Raw genomic sequence first — 14496 nt, 5'->3', positions numbered from 1 at the left:
CATGGTGCAAATTACTACAGGACGCCTGTGTGTCAGAATTCTCATCCAGTGTGGCGCAACGGCGTTACGATAGAAAAATGAGAGAAGAGGATTTCGTGGTCTGTTGGACGGATGGTAGGTTGTTATACCCATGGTCTGGGTTGGATTCCCACTTCTGTCAATGATTTTAGATAGGGAGAGACAGAGTCCATTCTCTCCTGGCTACACCAAGTGAAGAAGATGTAATGGCAGTGTGGTCTGAAAATTCACATTAAAGATTATTTTCCTTCTCTACCAAGTAGACGGTAGGTTGAACCACAATAAAGTTCGGAGTGGCGACATGTAGAAACTCCATCACCAGTAACCTTTTTTATACTAGTTATTTATTTCAAGTGACGAAACAAACGCTATGTATGGTCACAGGACACTTATTCCATCTTTTATCTGAGCTTCTGTATGTCGATAAGATTGGTTCTGAACTGGGAATGCAACTCTGACCGCCCTTAACGCGGAATTTGATCCCTTCGTGACAATACAGCTCGGCTACAATTTGTTGTTTGTTCAAAACTGCAGATTCCTTAACATCTCCACATACGACGCGTGAATGGGATCGAATCCTGGCCCGGCACTAAAGATTTAATTATGTATTATCAAGCTCTAGCATGAGAACACCTATCTGCTGGTGGATAAGAATTTTGATTCTTAATGTATTTTCATTCGTTGTCAACACTAACGATATCTGACGATTTTAACTCCCAGTGAGACACAGAACTATTTGCTAGATGACTGTAAGTTCAAGATGTTATTCTGAGCAGCTGGTGAAGAAAAATTCGGTAGCTGACGTCTCTTTGTGTGTAGTCAACAACGATATGTGTGGGGCTCTATTCCCAGTGAGCGCTGAACTCTTCGTCATATTATTTCTAGTTCAAACATGCTCACATATCACTGCTGGCGCAACAAATCCATATTTAACGTTCGTTTTCTCTAGAATATAACAGCGATAGGTGCCGGGTAGGAGTCCTGGGAAGGAAAAAATTAATGTTTCGTCTCGTCATTTCAGTTAAAACATCTAGCTACTGCCGCGAAAATCCGATATGTCACATTTGACTGTGCTTCGATAGCAATCCGATTAGGTTCTGGGTTCGAATCCGTGTCCAACACAAAGCTTTACCTCACGGCATTTCAAGTAAGTTACTTGTGAAGAAGCAATATTTAACATCTCTTGTAGTTCTTTAACAGGGACAATAGATGATGGGTAGGAATTCGCGTCTGTTAAACATGTTTGCGTTATGCAATTTAAAGCTGTTATTTGCTAACTGATACTGTCCAAAATCGAGGTATATCACTCTCTGTATGCTTAATCAGGAATGACTGTTAGTTTCCGTCAGTAACGAAATCTTTGCTTAGTCTGCATGAGCTGGGCTGAATCCATATGCGGAGCAAGACGGTTCGTCGTGTCATTTGAAGTTCATACATATTCTCAACTAGCTGCTCGTGAATAACTTAAATTTTTAATGCATTTTGTGTTAAATAATAAGTACGATATGTTACTTTGAAGAGGAAATCATGAATACGACGAACTTACTACGTGCATTACCAATCTGACGTAATAATGAGAGTGGTAACATTTCAGGTATGCCATTTATTGTAATAAATGTGAGTTTACAAGCCTTAAGGACAGTCTTATCTGTGATAAGGTGTTCCCTGACATTTGTAGTATCGTGGTATTACTTTACATCTTGAGTTATTGCGGTACAGAGCAGTGTTTTCTAGTGGTGACTTGTTGGAACCATTTTCAGTAGTCAAACGACTGTACCAAGGAGCGATTAGGGGACCTGCTGGACAGCTTTTTTTGAATAGGACAATGTTCCTGTCCAATGATTTTTAGATTAGTTACAATAAGCTTACGCTGCAAGAGAACTCGCTTGTATTTTTCAATATGTGGTCTGTTGTCGGTTTGAAGGCCTTACATTGCATCGGCAACTTAGTGCAACTCCACCGAGGGCTGTCTGGAGTAGAGTGGAGATAGCAACGTGAAAGTTGCGAGCTGTCGAAGACGATCTTCATATTCCTAATGCGATTAGGACATCGTATACTTTTGACGACGTTTAGCACCTGTGCGGTCAGTCAACCAATTTCACAATTCATGTTGAGTAATCCTGCTAAATTCCCATAATATTGTCTTTTTATATTGATGATTAATATGGGTAGTCGTCACGTTCATGTGTCGTCTACAACGCAAATTTAATGTTACTATCCTAGGAACAAACCTGCAATACGTTTTGTATTTCATAATCGGAACTATCTGCATTAACCGTCATCAGAGCAATGTCAGGGAACAGAATGCAGCAGTGCCTTGGTACCTACTTGGGGACCTGCTTGAGTCATGTTCTAAGGAAAGGGTAGTTGCTGGTTCACATTGTATTACACTAGCGAGAAGTACCGACTTTTCCTTTTCTCTGCAAACATCCCGAACTAAATTCAGTAACTAAATGCTAAGAACATATTTGCATTGTGCCAACTCGAAGATCAATAGATATGGATACAGATATAGTTTTTTATATTTAAAGCCATTCTCGTTCTGCGTTGGAATAAACATCATTCATTATTTGATTGTTCTTGTTACGATTGTTATTGTCATTCTCTCACTCGCAAGAGTTTTCACATTCCTATTTGGTATCGATGCACATGAAGAGTGGCTATGAAAGAAGGGAATACTGAATGTTACGTCATGCAGAATACACTCATTTGCTTCTGCTCCTCGTGATCAACGCTGCAGGAGAAGTGAGATACATAAAGTTGACAGTGTGAGGACAGACATGCTGGCACAACTCTGCAACCACACAGTGTTACCAGATAAAATGGTGCTGCGGAATCGAAAGTGTAGTACGGACTTTGCCACAGTAGCAGACAGCTGCTAATTTCGGACCATGACCGTGGATTACACTTCGGTCAGTGCTGGTTAGAGTGTTGCAACTGTAAATGGAAGGCTTTGTTTGACAGTCTTGTGCTGATGCTGTCTGAATAAATTATGCCACTGGATAAAAAGCGGTTTAGTTTTGAGACCTATCCCACAAGGGGAGAAGGCACAGTGGTCTGCTTCAGGAATTCCAAGCAATAAAACACAAAAAGCAACCCAGGAAGGGTTCGAACAGCTACTTTCATGCAGAGACATGCATTTGGAATCTGTTCATCGTTACGGAGTCAAACAAGAGGGTAACATTACTGAAACAATGATAGGTTACTTAGTATATAAGAGAGCAAACAGATTTCAAGGAGAAAACGTATGAAGACGCAGACTTCCTCGTTATCAATATGTGCGGCATATCTTTCGTGTTAACGAAAGTAATATCCCGCTTTAACTCTTCTTACGTCTCAAATGAAATGAATGCCATGAGGAATCGAATATTTGTTGACTGCGCCTCTCCTTGCTTCCATCCGTACCAACATATTTCTTCATTCTCGTGGTAATCATGACATCCTTTTTGTATGCTGCAAAAGATTGCACGTGGACAAATTCGACATCGAGGTGCAAAGCATTTGGTATCTTACATTATATTCAATTCGAATAAGCTTCAGATGTATTTTTACTTCGTTTGTATTTTTAGATGATTATGAACGTTACGGAAAATTATCTCACATGCTTTATGTTGGATGAGAAACATTGAATGACCCGTTTTGCTTTCCCTACGTTGAAATGATATAATGTCGGCGTCAACAGCCTTCTTCCACGCCGGAAGCTGAAACTTGTATCATTCTGGATTAATGATAATTGAATGCCTCAAATGTAGACATAGCCCACAAGGCGACGTCAGGAACCATCAGGGGAGAACGCCGCATAAAAACCAAACGTGCGCGCGCGTCTCCACTCTGAAGGACCGTATCGGAGAATCACGGCAAGCATTTCGCTGAAGAGCTGCCTCGTAAGAGAACCGAGAAATGGCAGCGCCGTAGCAAGTATTTGTCAACACTCTAATAGTGCATTTATTTCCGTGTTACCCTGCTAGATTCACTTGACATTCGTTTTCCACATCGAAGACTCGTACGATAGAATCCACTGTAAGATGAGACAGTTAGAAAGTATAATTAATTTCTGGACTCCAAGAACGGCGTTCTTCACATAAGTAACACCTGTTTGTGTGTTTTAGGTTGCGTTTTGAGGCTCAGGCAACATCGCAGTGACTATAGTCCGTCTGTGGTCGCCAGTGTGTCGTTAGCTCAGAGGTTATTCGTCATATTGTGGCTTTTCTAACGCGGGACATTCTGAATCGTAATACTCCCCTTTCATTATTAGTTCCGGGACGTGACTATTTTCCTCGGACAAAGACCAATGCTGTGAACTGGATTCGCAGACATGCCATTCACTACCTAGTTGGACAAACTGTAGACTCTGTACTCGATTTTTGGACATACCTCAACGACCGTCATTATGTCGTTGTCCGCCACCCAAAATAAAGACAATTTTTCTCGAACTTCCTTGGGAGTGCTTTCCACGACCCGCCTCGCAGCTGGAATGTGTTAAGCCAAGAGTGAAGAAGGTTTCCAGTTTGAACCAATGAACATTTCTGAACTACTGAACGGAACACACCAATTTCGAGAAGACGTGATTCAACATATTACCAGCGGGGCGCAGAAGGCGTCTGATCAATTACACAACAAAAATAAACAAAACAAAAATCAAAATAAAAATAAAATTCAGAAAAAGGAAGATTTTGTTTTGTTTGTAATGATAGCCCTAACCTTGAATTCCCATATTTCCCCTGGTGTATAGGCAGCTCTTGGGGTAGGTTTAGTCAGGAGCCAACCCCTGAAGTGGATCAGATTTTTTTTTTTTTGTTATAGGATGAAAAGTGGCGGTGGCACTTAGTTTCTTTTTTTATTGCCATTTTCCTAAGGGGCTTTAAAATAAGAGAGAGAAAAATGGGTAATCGTCAAAAAAAGTAATAGAAAAAAAGCAAAATTAAAAAAAAAGAGGTTCCCTTGTGCGTTGCGGTGGTCGTACTGTATGACATAGCAGTTCCAATCTCGGTGGAAGCCGCTGACTACAACCTTTTATTTTCCATTTTAATTAATGGAGTTGCAAACGGCTAGTAAAAATTCTTTATACGAAATCTGAAGAATGCCTTTAAACGTCAATCTTCGTCCAATTCGACTTAGTAAATTAAGTTAATATCATGGATGTCTGCTTTGCAAATGCCAAGGTGCTTCACTGTAAAATAGATCCTGAAAAGATTCAAAGCGACTGTCAACGATATAAATTTGAGTTTTGTTCGTCATATAGGTCTAACATGTCAGAAGGTTGAAGTGCACATGTTGATTAATATCGTTCCCCTCTTCTAAATTTTTGCAATAGCATTTAACTGTAGACGTTTTCTAACACCGGCGTTAGCAATTCCTTTCCGTTCTCTGAAACCTCCAAAACGACAAATTTTTCTGGTCTAAATCTGATGACCATAACTATCACTTCCGATCAACATTAAATACTTCATGAACCCATACATGGAACTCCAAATGTGCAGTGTTCCTGCACTGCTACAGAGCATGCATTGCAAGGTATTCACACAGTTTATCGCATAGAGTTACCATAAGGAATGAAACAAGAACTGTAATACACTTTACACCACAGACGCTCACCCCGGCTTGACGAAAACATCCGAACATTGACCAAAAGTTGCACAAATAATTGAGTTTGAAAGGAAAAGAAACGAGGTATGAAGCATTTATAAATTCATCGAATGTAGCGAGGTGGTTTAATTTCGTCCCAGTCTATAAACTTAATTTCGGGCCATACTCAGCTCTTGCCGATTAATGTAATATAATACCCGCCTACTAATCAGGGCGTCTGTCTCCGTTGCTTTTGAGCGTGAATGGAAATCGTAGAAATTTTCTGTGGAGCAACATTTAATAATAAAGCGTTTTAAATCATCAAAAGCGATGAGCGGGAACAGGCGCTTTCGATAAAGAACGGGGGAGTGCAGCGCCGCTGCTGTCGCCACGGCCGCTGCCGGTAGCCAGCAAATGGATCCCGGAGCTTTGCCGCATACGGCGTCCAGAGGAGGACAGTCTGCAGGAAATCTGCCGCAAAATCGTTATTGGATAAAATTTTGATATCGGTGTGTCAGAAAGCGAAATAGATTGAATCTGCGCTACCATTACATTCACGTCTTCAGCATTCAGACAGAAGAGGCTATAAAAATATTTTATGGCAGCTGCTCTCGATCCACTAACATTACGAACAGAACCAACGCACGCTACCGCTAGACCACAGGCGTAATCAGCCTAGTGTTTCTCTATCATTGGACAAGTTTTCCTGCAGGAAGTGCCGCAGTCTGCAGTGTTGCCAGATTGTGCAGATAACCGGACTTACAGAATTTGCGAGTTGGCCAGTTTTATTGTCCCATGTCGCGATCGGCGCGGACTTAGCCTCTGAAGCGGCCGGCCGTCGGTCGAGTATTATGTCAAAGAGTGTACGTCATGTCTTTTGAGAGCAACCGTATGTGTCTAACACTAGTAGTCAGTGGTGAGATAGGTGTGTTCCATGCGGAAGGCCTTCCGCATGGAACGCGCCTATCACACCGCTGACTACTAGTGTTAGACACATACTGTTGATCTCAACAAGTATGGGCCTGAAGATGATGAAGTAACAACATCGAAACTAGTTGCCAATAAAACCAAAACCTTAATAGAGCTGGAGGAATTTCATCATTTTTTAACATATGCACTCTATATTGTTTCGTGGGGACAAATATCTGCTTAAACAATGTCTTGGAGTGCTTTCTTCTCGACGTCATTCAACTAGTTAGTTTTTGTTTCCCTGTTTCATGCATTACTCACACGTTTTACGAATGCAGGAAGGAGAATTATGTTGCAGCAGTAACCATTTTTGCGACACTAAGTGTTTTTCCATCCGAGGACGTGCGAAACTCTTGATTCCTAACGTTTAACCTGGATACCACGAGAACTGTTAATGCTAGTGTAATCGGGTGTCGCGAGCAACATTACTTCAATATAAATCAGACTGTTGATAAAGTGTACGCTACTGCATTGCTTACTCGCTCACTTCATAAAATCTTTGATACACAATGTTGGAAAAGTGCCTCAATAGTTCACCAACTGATGTTCGAGAACACGATGGAGAGGCACAAATGGCACAGAAAATATACAATGTGGCTCAGTCATTCATGAAACAGAGTGAAGTGGTCTACTAAGTCACCGTTCATACTTTTCTCTAATAGGAGACAGGAATTATGAATAATGGACAACAAAGGGAGATTTTTTAATTGGACTGCAACTTTTTATGATTTAATGTGAGTGTGGTCTTGTGGTGGAATGATTCAGATATTTGAGTTTGCATCTTTACAACTGTTACTTGGTCCCTTTTTAGCATGGGAGTCTAAATTACTTACCTTTTGTGGGAGCAGTCAGACTAGTTATTCGACGCAATTTGACTTTCATGCGTTTAATACTCCTGCACAAGACTGTGTCATGTGGCCGATTCTGCAAAAACAGACCTGTTTCTGATGTAAACCCAGAATTAAAAAAACAAATCAAATCAGAATAATCAACCCAGAGCAATAAATGAAATATGTATGAGCACCAGCGATTGCCAGTTCCTAACTGAGGTAGATTACATTTTCATATTGTGCTGCATGTTCATGTAAATAAATAACCTCCATGAAAGCATCTCGCACTGAGCTGTCAAAGAGCAAGGGCACGTTTATTTCATTAAAGCCGGCGAGGGAAACAGCCTTCGGCTGAAATCGCAGAGAGCCCGCAAGCTTAACGGCGAGGGTCCTCCCCTGTAGGTCAGACTGGCCGTGGTTTTATCTCCAATTGTGCTGCGACAACGGAGTCTGTTTTTAATGAGCTGTGTGCTGAGGGAGTTACACCCCGTTTCTGGTACATGCCGTTTCTGATAGCGTCCTGGAAGAGCGCTATTGTGGGCAAATCAGTAGAAAGTCAGGTTTCGTCGAAATACGCAAACCGCTAAAAATAACATGTAAGAGCGGAATGAGAAACACCAAAGTTTAGGACGGCTTTGCAGAGTGTGGTACACCATGATCAAGCTAAGGGCACAGAAAACTAAACGTTTAACGCGATATAAAAACCGCTACGATTGAATAAGATATATGCTTTAGAAGTAAGAGATGGAGACGCCACTGTAAGAGGTCCATCCTCATTGGCCATAGACAGAGAAAGAAAGACAGTAAGCCACAGTTTTTCCGCGCCAAGTGTTCAAACCTTACTACTGGTTAACCGCCTGAAATGAGAGCAAGTGAATGAGGCTAGCGTCTTTGAAGACAACTTTTCACTGGTCAGCACTCAGAATATTAACCGTTCAGCCAATCAGAATTATGTGACGACAGGAAAGTGCAGAGACCCCTAGCAGACGGCACAAAAGTACTCGCAGTCAGGAATCATCAATGGACGATCTCCCCAGCCAGGCGTCTATTCGAGTAATCTTGGTGCGTTGGCGACGTAAGCACTTTTCCGGCTGACTCGAACTTAAACCAATTTTGAAGTCATAACAGCCTCCACCTGCAGAATAAGATGGCGAAAACCATCCGGAGCAGCGAGAGAAACTGTGGGCAAAGCTGAGTCATTTTTACCGAGATTCAGTAATTTCTAGCTTCATTCTGAAGACTTTCCTGCAGCTAAAGGTTCAATATGCTTTCGTCCCCGGCTATAGATGCAAACGCAAACTCTTCTGTAGCACTTTCTGTCACCAATCACGATATGACTTCAGCGAATATAATAGTTTATCCAGACAAGTGTTTACTGAATCACATTCCAGGTCACTTGTCCAGACTTTCCAAGGTATTAGCTTATCATTGTCAACGTTTGTCAAGCCATCTATCATGCATTTATATAATAAACTAAGTTAATTGAGTTCCTTGTTTAATTCTCTACATAAACAATTCGTCAATCATTGTTTTGGAGAGCAACGGTTTTAATTGTCAGATGTACAGGGCAATTTCCGTACGCCAGTAAATAATGCAGACATTACCAAGCGACACCATCTTCCGACCCCATGAATGTTTACAACCGTTTATCCACCTCGCTGATAACGAAGGTTTAAGATTCCCCATCGATACTATGCAACATAAAGATTTATTACTACTACCATACACCCAGAGTATTTCCATGTTATCAACATTAAGGCATCTTTGAAATGTATATGTCTGAATATGTTGGCCTGTAGAAACATCCTACTATTAATATACGTCCAAGTACAAACATCTTTGGTACTGATTGAGCGTCGATCTGCTGCTGACTGCAACCTGTACTATCTATTGCTCCTAGAACGACGTATTCCATCTGGGGGACGCTTGTTTCTGTAGTATTCCCTGAGAGGATATATCGTTCGTCCCCACACCGTGACGCTGCTTCCCTAAGAGGGGTGTCACGCCCCTAATGTTTAAGCTGCTTAAAATTAACAGCCGATTGTTTGAGCTCTGTGGCTGCCACGACCGTCTCAGTGGAGGGACCGCTGCAGTAGCAGAAGATGTGGGATCTACTGCCTTTGTCTCGGCATCAACTAGTAGGGGATACATATATATATATATCATCAATCTATGCCCATATGTGAGGTACAAATGTAAGTATGAAGAATTAATTCCTTTAAAAGCTCAGTAACGCATTTTCCAAGTTTCCATCTAGATGATAAATTTATATTACGAGATAGGGGAACATTTATACCGATGTTGTATGGAAATGGTGTCGTTTTGTGTAAGATAATTAAGCACGAAGTCTACTATGCTAAGAATATTTCAGTTTAGTTTGATGTATATAAATTAAATTCAGTAGGCCGTCTAACCTGGTACTTTCAAGACACCTTGCTTATCGGTGGAAGAGGCCAAGCTAGCTGCATTCCTTTCTCACTGTAGAGCGAATACTTGCAGGATAGGGCGCGTGCTGAAGAGACATGGACTGAGACCAGTGTTTTGGCCCGCCTCGAGGCTAAGAAATATGCTCCGCTACGTTAAAGACAGAAGAGGTCTTTGAGTTCCTGTCGCGTATGATGCCCGCTTTGAGGGTGGTAGCGTTTATATAAGTCAAATTATTCGCACTGTTCCTGAACGCCGTGCGGGGCATTCAGACAAAACAAAGGGAGCTTCAGAAGTTAGCCAAGGCTGAACATTACCTAGAAAACGGGCATAAAATACAGTTGGAAAAGACAACAGTTTTGGCTCAGACAACATCATACTGGGATTTTGCTATCAAAGAAGACTGCCTAAATTGGAATAAACAGCAACAGTCCTAACAGGAACCGGGGATACACACTCATTAGGTCATGGGGACGGGAGTTGCACATGGAGCGAAGACAAGGGCGTAGAACTGAAGCTTGTAGGGATGCCGGCGCGGATGGCGACGCGGGCGGAGCTGCTAGAAGCTGCCCAACTTGCCTTCTGCTCGTGTGTCACTCCTGCTCTCTCCCGAATGTTTCAGACGCTGCCATTACATCTGTATAAGCATAACACTGTGCCAACCCCGGCATTCAGCGATCTTAACTCTTAATGACGATCTTGGAGACAGCTATCGAAAGCTCCAGCGTTTTATTCAAAGTGGCGCAGTTAGTAAACGGAGATTTTATTGATGAATTGTAGTTTCAAAGCATCTACCATCACTTTTAAACTAGTGAATAGAGAGTACTTTTACCTTTCACTCTCATAACATGTAGAATTACGTGATACTCCTTGCAGTGCTGCATGCCAAATAGTAAAGAAATTGCGTCTTTCTGTTATGAATTACTTTCAGTACCATAGATCAGCTAAAATTTTATCATTTACTCTATAGTTCTACCATGTCGAGTAAGAAACCTAAAACTAATACTACCCTGTGGAGAAACGCCTATTTAACTTTCCTTTAAACTCAGCAGATAACTGCAGCATACATTCAGCAAATTTTTGCTGATATTTGCCCTAAAATAGTATTATTTTTAGAATTTTACCTACATAAATCTGTTGTAGAACCCTTACAAAATATCGTATCTTACAAAATTACTTAACGGAATGTACCGCCGAAACTTTGCTTCTAGTTTGCACATAGATAAACATTCTACTCCGAAAAGTAATTAAAATTTTAATGCGGTTGATGACATCTACACACCAAATTTTGTACGAAAAATGACTGACTGCAAACAAACCAAATACATTACACAAAAGAATTGTGCAACATACTACAAGTGAGACATATAAATAACCCCAAAAATTTCCTCCCAAATCTCATGCCTTCATATTTGTCTCTTTCGTAAATGATCAAACTAATTTACGTTCTGTCGATATCGTCACACAAACGCTTGTGCGACCAATATTCACTCATTCGTTGCTCTATATGCTGCCGTCATACTTCACCAATTACTTCTGAAATTTACCAAATTGCCTCTTACACAAAACAGAAGTAGTCCCCTAAATTCTCATAAATTATATACGAAAATACACTTATTTACACAAAAAAAATTTCACACCAAGTTCTTCACTCACAAGACTCAAGTCTGCCATCGTTGCCGCTTGCATTTATCCCGCCAGAGTGAGTAACTCCTGAATTTCACTTTTTTCTATTTTTCAATTGCATTATTCTAGACCTTTTTCTCATTCATCAACAGACTTTTATGTTCAGAGGAAAAATTTGCGAAAACCACTGGAACATCATTTTTTTCAGAGATATTTACACTTTCTTTCATCATTAATATCGATCAGTTCACTTATGCACTGAACATTTTAAATTTCACCCCTCTCTAAACACAGTTCCATGAAAAGGTAATTTTAAACGTTCCTTCCTTTTTCCTCCACGTTTATGGTACATATTATAATTCCAAAACATTACTCAATCTCAGTATCCACTCCTAGGTTCTCCTTATCTACCTCCTACTCGTCTGTAGGATTTAAACTGCCCTCAAAGCTCGTTGTTTCGTCATCCTTGTAAGCATCAAATATATTGTTCGCTTCCTCCAAAGTAATGATATCAGTAGCTGCAACATTCTTCCAACCAACCACAAAACTTAAAAGGGCTCTCTTGAACAAATCCTCACCTATTTCCGCCGAAACACTACAAACTTTATCACAATTAATTCCATTGACATCCACCAGTAACTCATAACATTCATTACTTAAAATATCCATTATATCCATCGATTCATTAATGAAATGACAAGCAATAACTCCATCAACCTCCGCCGATACACCATATAAATTGCCGCTACTGCATCGCTCCACATTAGAACTCACAGTACACCCGAATTCCACCAAACTCGGATCCAAGAACTTTCTCCTTTACATATTTTACCCTATCAGACGACTCCGCCACTTTATGCTTTAACACACGCTCTGAAACGTTTTCACATTCATTCTTCAGTATTAATTCAAAGTTCGTGTTTACATCAAAAGCCATCAACAGATATAAATGCACGAACTGCTTCATCCGAGATATCAAAATCAGGAGCTTGAATCTTCACAAATTCAGCACCTAAAACATCACTTTTACATCCCTCTAACTGTAAATCACCCACATCCGCCGATATATAATAAAATTCATCACCAGCTGACGAGACTATTGCTACACGGGCTTCAGAAATACTTTCACATACTTTTGTCCATACACAACAAACTTCATCTCCATCTGATGAGACTACAGCCTCGCCGCCTTCACAGATAGCTTCATTTACTTCCACCGTTACAAAATTATCTACATTACTTTCACCTGAATTACCATGATTGTTGCTGCTGTCTAGTGTCTCTTTAAATATTGTCATACATTCCATCTCTGCCCAGTTCAGACCTAACTCTGCCTTTCTTCTGGTTACAAATATTTTCACCAAACATACATTCATTCCATCATTCACTTGTATTTTGCAAAATAAATTTTTCAGCTCCACGTAATCATTATCAAATATCTTCACAAATTTTGCAACATTTCTTGCGGCCTCTCTATGGTCGCGCTGCTTAAAATTATTCCCCATTTTATTCTTATTTGTTATAACCTCTTTCTCCAACATTTGAGGCTTCTTTGCCGAATTTTTGACACCTACAGAGTTTTTAAAATAACGTGTCCTTTTCAATGTCGGTTTATTCCGTCACCTCGGGAGCTGAGATGTGGTGAAGAATTTGTGCTTACAGTTTTATAATGGTCTACTGTAAGTACAAATTCTTCTACATTTCGCCACTAACTTCACCAAAATATCGATAACTAACTAAAAAGTCGCGTGTTTCTTATATATTGCAGTAAAAGTCAACGAAATGAAGCAGACTGTTACACAGTGACAACATGAAAAGAAATGGCATAATAGACACAAAAAACGCACTTGAAAATGTGAATCATTTCCCGAAACGCGTCGTGCGAAAAGTAAATAAGAAAATCGTGACAGGTAGCAGAAGATTTATTTATAAACCAACCTACTGAATAATGTTTATTCATATAAATGGGAGGTGGTCCTACAGTATTCAATTAAAATACAAACAGAAATTACCCTTATCGAATGCAGTGAAATTATATTGTGTTATGAGGATGGTAACAAAATCCTGAAACCAAATTTGTATCAAATATACCCGAAAACTAAGTCAATGTCGGGTCCGCAATACACTAACTACCCATCAGCTCAAAAAAGTCAGAATTCAACATGATGGTTCACAAATTAACACATACACTACAAAACGTTAGTAACCCATATGCTGTCTACTCTCAGTTCCGTAAATCAAGCGGAAATAATTAGAATCTTACACTGGGACACATTCAGCACTTGGGAAATACAAAATCCCTTCAAAAGTTAAAGTATGGAGCTGCCGTTCAACACAAAGAATCAAACATATCCACTATAGAGTACCACTCATTACTGCAGGTGTGCCTCCTTCCAGCACTCAACACAAAGTCTCCAGAATCGCTCTCTTGAACTCTTCGCTCCAAAAGTCAAGTCTCCACTTGACCCCCGCAGTGTTCTGCTACTGTCTGATTTTCCACTGTCTGAAGGACGACCCCACCAAAAATACGTCATTCGTACTTCTCGCTACAGACGTGATTTGAATCATATTGACCACTTCCCAGGCTAAACTAATATGTCATAACACTATTTAAATAAAGAAACGTCAGTAACTTTTGGTTACACTCAGTTCATTTACATTTAATATAAGCAATAGTTAGTTAATTAGTAAATAAGCCCGCATTCGTATGCAAGTGTGCCCACACATTGTCGTTAACTGTCTGTTTTAAAAGTTATTTATGCCTTCTTGACAAACGCGTCTTTTGGCTCTCTTTACAATTGTGGTGTCCGCTAACATATCTGCTTGACCACTTTTTAAATTAACACAGCTTTTTTAATAGCACCATCAATCAATATTCAAGTAAATTTTACCGACAAAATAGTGAACTGTTCATTAAATAATTTTGTAAGTATGACAATATGAGGTTTTGAGGCTGTGTTCATTTTCTGTGTAAATGTGGAGGATACGACGTTCTGACAAACTTTTACATAATGTGTCTGGCCATGTACTCATTTTCTCCGCACCTAGACTCGCCTGCAGCAGT

The sequence above is a fragment of the Schistocerca americana genome, chromosome 2 (genome assembly GCF_021461395.2).
Source record: "Schistocerca americana isolate TAMUIC-IGC-003095 chromosome 2, iqSchAmer2.1, whole genome shotgun sequence".
Taxonomy (NCBI): Eukaryota; Metazoa; Arthropoda; class Insecta; order Orthoptera; family Acrididae; genus Schistocerca; species Schistocerca americana.
This window is presented reverse-complemented; position numbering follows the sequence as displayed.